This window comes from Periplaneta americana, chromosome 4, assembly GCF_040183065.1.
Source record: "Periplaneta americana isolate PAMFEO1 chromosome 4, P.americana_PAMFEO1_priV1, whole genome shotgun sequence".
Lineage (NCBI taxonomy): Eukaryota > Metazoa > Arthropoda > Insecta > Blattodea > Blattidae > Periplaneta > Periplaneta americana.
The window spans coordinates 146,288,095-146,294,094 of NC_091120.1; the positions used below are offsets into that span (position 1 = coordinate 146,288,095).

The 6,000-nt window shown below is 35.8% G+C and overlaps 1 protein-coding gene across 2 annotated transcripts in view; it reads right to left on the minus strand.

Moving 5' to 3' along the window:
• LOC138698273 (uncharacterized) overlaps positions 1 to 5,272 on the minus strand; it is a 51,665-nt gene extending 46,393 nt beyond the window's left edge. For both annotated transcript variants that reach the window (XM_069824060.1, XM_069824059.1), the window contains exon 1: positions 5,205 to 5,272. The gene's annotated coding sequence lies outside the window, so the exon portion shown is untranslated. The remainder of the gene's footprint in view (positions 1 to 5,204) is intronic.
• Between the last annotated feature and the right edge of the window lie 728 nt (positions 5,273 to 6,000).

Sequence of the window (6,000 nt, forward strand, 5' to 3'; positions counted from 1 at the left end):
ACTTAAATTGATTATTCATTGAGATGACAATAATATCAATAGCTAAAGTCAATTAAAATCACCTAGTCCGACAATATTTACCTTACATTAAGATCAAAACATAAGTGCTTATTTCGTAAAATATTCTCTATACATTTCAAATAAAAATCTTGTGTAATTATTAAAACCATTAAATTTAATTGTGATTCCTGATTTCGAAAATTTCGTTGGACCTGTGTAAATATCGCCACTACAGCCAGTGCCAGCGTTTGTGGCGCGTATTCTTGACTGAAAAGCCAGTCAGTGAGCACTTGTTGACAGTGTAGCTGAGAACAGTAACATCCAACACGTCACGTAAGCAATGTGCCAGTCACAGTTGTCAGTCTTGTTGCCCACTGACTGCGTCAAAGGCAAGACACTCGCACTTTGCGTTTCTGGGATGTGTCCTTGAGTACACTGACTGGTCAGTGTACTCAAGTATCAGTGGCATCTGTTGCCACTTCGACTGAGAGTGGTACCACCTCCTAAACAGATGTAACGTACGCAATCTGCGAGTCACAGTTGTCAGCTTTAATGCCCACAGACTATGGAAAAGATAAGTTACTCGCGTTCAACGTTCTCATTACTTATTTCACGCGCCAGAAACGGTGACTTTGGTTATACCACAGTTAGGCCTACAGAAGCAGCAGCAACATCAGCAACAACCACCACCTCAAGAGCCGTAAGCTTCAACCAGTGGGTAGTCGCATGTAAAGTTATCCAGGGCAGGAAAAGGAGCTATCATAATATCAGCTCTGATCAGAAAAAAAAATGAGAGAGAGTTTAGATAAGGAAAATCAAATAAAAGACGGAGCTCACAAGAAGTTGTTCGAAAAACAAGAAAAATCACAGAAAAACTCAGTCCAAGAAGCACTGCTTAAGTTCCTCCAGTGATGAAGAATCCGATGTGGAAATGGAATTAATTAACTCTAGTGACTCGGAATATGGAGAAAATTATGATGATGGAGAGTGCTTGTTTTGCAATGAATTTTTTTCAGAGGGCACCAGGACTCAGGGGGGAAAAATAGATTCGTGTCGTCGTTGGGCACACGAAGACTGCAGCACTGATGATGAACCTTTCGTTTGTCAAACTTGCTCAATTCAGCGAAATAAGAATTGTGTGAATTAAAGGGGTAGGCAAAATAAGTGCAATCAACTTAAAATTAAAATATGGAGATCGAAATTTAATATTCTATCATTTTTCTTTCTCTAGCAAAATATTAACGTTATCAATAGTAACCTAAATAAGATTAGTACATTCATGTCCGAATTGACAGACTTTGTGTTCTTTTCGTAAACCATCTTAATTCCACTTGGATAAATGCCAAATGAACAACAGAATTTCTGTTGAGTGGAGTTAGACCACTGTTGCACTGACCTCTTCAAGTTTAAAATGTTCCTGAATTTATTAAAGTATCTAAATGACTTCACAATGTTATATATTACTTCAATTTTCAGCCAAATGATAATTTTGTCCATGTTCAAAAATAAACTTAAATAACACAAGTATCTCTTATTTGGAACCCCTTTTCAAAACATCAGTATTTCCCAGTTTTACTTTTTTTTATAATTTAAAGTAATAATAAAAACTGACTAAAATTTGTATTGTCAATTCTAAAAATAGATGAAATGCTGTATGTAGTCCACTCATTCAGATTAAAAATATCTATTCCCATCCTCATTTATAAGCAGTTAAAAAAAAGTGTCTCTTATTTGGGTACTTTACCTTATTGGCTCGAGAGAGCGCAAAAATTACAGTTCCTAAGGAAAGATAAAAAGGTATTACTTACTGATAAAATAAGAGACCTAGAAAATTTTGTAGTCTCCAGATCATTTCAGCAAGAACTCTTAGTAGGATAAAATGATTTTACGCTCTACATTTCAAGTTCTACATGCAGCAGCTATACGAAAATGCTATTGTTCGAAAGCTTAGCAAACCTGACATTTTTTAAACTTTTGCCTACAATCCACAATGACCTGAAATAGCTACTGCTATCGTCCTGACATTGATATTTGCGTTTTCGTGTTGAAACTCAAAAACTGAAGTTGGATAGGTTCAAGAAAAAGTATTTGGCCTAAAAAATCCATTCAGAGGTAGTATGTTTCATTATTATGGAAGCAAATAACTATCAAAAAGACAAGTATTCTTCATTGAAAATAAATCTGAAAAATTTTTATTTGAACGTCTAACGAACTTAGTTTGCAGCAGCATTTGCTGCACAAGCCACTAGTATGTTATATAAACATGGGTCCGGATGCGCTTTATTTTCGTATTAGAGCTCATTGTCTACAACTTTGTGTACATATCATAGAAACACATAGGAACATACCACATGGAATTCTGCGTTACAAGAAGTGTTCAAAATGTTCTCCATTAGCACGGATACATGCATCAATCCGCCGTCGCATTGCATCCTGGAGACGCTAATGTATCCCTGGAGAATGTCATTCTGTTTCGCAGCCTTCCACAATACGGGCGTGAATACTCTCTACATCTTCCACCGGAGTTTCATAAACAATAGCTTTCAAATGTCCCCATAAGTAAAAGTTTAGTGGGTTTAAGTCCGGAGAGCGTGGAGGCCAAGTAATTTGTCCACCTCTCTCTATCTATCTGTCGCGGAACCTTTCATTTAGCAACTGACGTAATCAAGCAAGGAAGTGAATCGCACAACCTTTGTACGTACAGTTGCAAATCAACACTGGTGGTGAACCTAAGAATTACGTCACGACTCCACTACCACTAATCAGACGTAAATATTACTAGAGTCAGATTACAAGCTGTTTGTAAAGAAGCTCTTAGTTATAAGCTCTTGTTTGTAAAATGGGAGAGTACAAGTTGTAGAAAATGAGCTCTAACACAGAATTAAAGTATTTCCGGACCCATGTTTATATAACATATTTTCATCCTTTATATGTGAGAAATATTTTCCTAAAGTTTTGATATACTTTTTTGTTACATTCTGTATACAAGTATTAAACAGTTACACTAGTCTATATACTTATCAAAGAAGTAAGTAAAATAAAAGAAAAACATGCCTTTTTTTTTTTTGGTGTAGATTTTCTGAAGAATTACCAAAATAAAATTTGGGAAACTTCTTTCTTTTATTTAGTCGTGATACTAAGAATACTGTACAATATTCTGATGTATAAGTTAACATCGATATGACAATTATTGAGTATCCAAATCGATTTGAATACGTTTACCGTACTGAAATATTAATGAAAATGGAGATTCAAACCGATTTGAGTCTCAAGGTCGATACACTTAAAAAGTGGGATCGGATCGTATTCAATACGCATATCGTTTTCAAAACGATCTCAATAAGCTAAGTGCGTGTCGCATTAACGATCGTCATTCGTTTGATGTGTCAGCTGTTTTACCAACAGCGAGCGCAATTATGTATTTTGAAAAGGCATGTTAATACATAATATTGTGTTTTTTCCTAAAAGTCATTATTACCATACTTCATTAAAAGCCAGCATATTAAGTTTTCATGCGCCTCACTGAAAAAATTCAACATTGTTCATTGCTAAGGCCTACAGAGTGACAATCATGCTAACATGTCGATGATATGTTAACCAAGATACTACTTTCGAAACTTCAGCTTCCGTGTTCAAATCGTTTCCAATAGCCTACGTATTGAAATATGAAAACGGGAATCATGAGGATCGTATTCAAATCGATTTGAATATTCCATGAAAACGTAGTATATGACATTTGAAATACGAGTAGGTATAGTCGCGACGCTGTTATTCCGGCATGACTCCTCCTTTTTGCTTACATCTTAGGAAGTGAAGGGTCTATAAAGTCTAGGTAGGTAGTATCGTTCGCCATTTTTGTTCTTTAATTGCCGAGCTATCAGACGAGGAATCTATTTGCCACACCGTTAAACATTATCATGTCGTAGCTGCTATGATAATAAATCAAACGCACTGTAGTTCAGAAAATAATTGAGCGGCAAATAACGCCCTCATTTGCTTTCTGCGAACGCCAACGAAAGAGCCAAAATGGCGGGCGATTATATTAAGTATTTATCGAGCATTAGGAAATGCATAACGCCTTCATCAGCGAATCACAAGACGCACACGTTTAAAATGTAGCCGACCTGCAACGTGATTGGCTGCCGGAAATTAGAGCGTCGGGACTATAGTTGTATTTTTAGTCCACCGTATACGCCTATGAAATATATTAGTGTTCTTAGTAGCAGTCGAAATTCAGTAAGTTTTATATTCTACTATTTAACTCCAGCATTTTAAAATGATTGCAAATTTTCTGCCACTTACTAGGTATGTTTTCATGGAGTAAGTTATTCAAATCGATTTGAATACGTTTATCGTATTGAAACTTTCATGAAAACGGGTATTCAAAACGATTTGAGTCTCAAGGTTAATACATCTAAAAAGTGAGATGGGATCGTATTCAAAACGATCTCAATACGCTAAGCTCTGAACAATCGTCATTTGTTTGATGTGTCAGCTGTTTTACCAACGGCGAGCGCAATTACGAATATTGAAAAATGTTGTAATACATAATAATCAATATTTTTCTAAAAGCCAATTACCATTCTTCATTAAAGCAAAAATATGAATTTTTCATGCGCCTCATTAAGAAAATTCAACATTGTTTTAGTAGGTAAGGGCTTCAGAATGACCAAATTGCTAACACAACTACTTTCGAAACTTCAGCTTCCGTATTCAAATCGCTTTCAATACGTATCGAAAATTGTATAAAAAGGGATAGTATTTATTACGGTAAACGTATTCAAATCGATATGAATACTCCGTGAAAATGAAAACGTAGTGATTGTTCTAGAACGAACCGAAAGAAAGATTTCATTGAATTATTTGAATTCATTATAAAGTCTCTTTAAATTACTGAAAATAACTATTAAATTATGATATCTGATAGAATATTTATAGAAGTTTAAATTAATATTGCAGTAAATGTTGACCATATAGGCTAGGCTACGTTAAAGTAGCAAAATCTAAAACGATGTCTTAACTCCATACCCGCGAATTCAAAATGGCGCCTCGTGGAACAAAGGATTCAAACTCTGTATTGTCCTAGCACAATCTGGTTGCCTCTGCAGTCGCTAAACATTAACATCAATACTTGTTTTGCATAAGAACAACGAATTATGAAGTGAAATACTTCTGTTTTCATTACAAAAGCAAAATGGACTTACAAAAGCTGCTGCTGTCACCTTCAGTTGCCACCCAGACTTCTAACGTTCAATCTTCTCAGGACTCAACTCAGCAGTGACGCTGGCACGCAATTGTTTGTGCTATATAAAACCCCGCAGGAGAGCGACACAGTTTTATGACTTTAGTGTTACCAATCGCTGGGATTTCCAGGCAAGTGCTCTTCGCACCCACCTTCCAGGCGTGAGTGGGGAACTTTAAGTTCAGGGAGTTCACACCAGGGTTGCCAAATAAAGGAAACGCAACCGTCGTACCAACTACTGAAAAATGTCGCACTTCAGCATAAAATTGTCGTACATTCATCAATTTACTATTTTTATAGATGATGCGCAAAAATATATTTCACATAACACCCATAATAGGCCTATATATATATATATATATATATATATATATATATATATATATATATATATATATATAAAATTCCACCATAAAACTTTACTTTCAATTAAGAAAATTACTAACTATTGTTCACATCCACAATGACTTTCAGCAGTCGAACAAATCAGCAGCCATTTCTTCATCCAATCAAGAATTTTAATAATTGAATCGGTCATTGCAGAAAGGGGATAAGTCACGAAAAAAGCGAAAATGAGTTAAGAGTGTCATTGCTTTCTCCAGACCTAGACACAAATTTCCATACAAAAATGGGACAAATTTGCCCATTCTCAACGCAAAGCAGAGTACCATACGCAGTGCAGTCATTGCAGAAAGGGGACAAGTCAGCGACTAACCTTCTTTCTGCACTGAGTGATGACGTGACGCAACTGAGTGCCG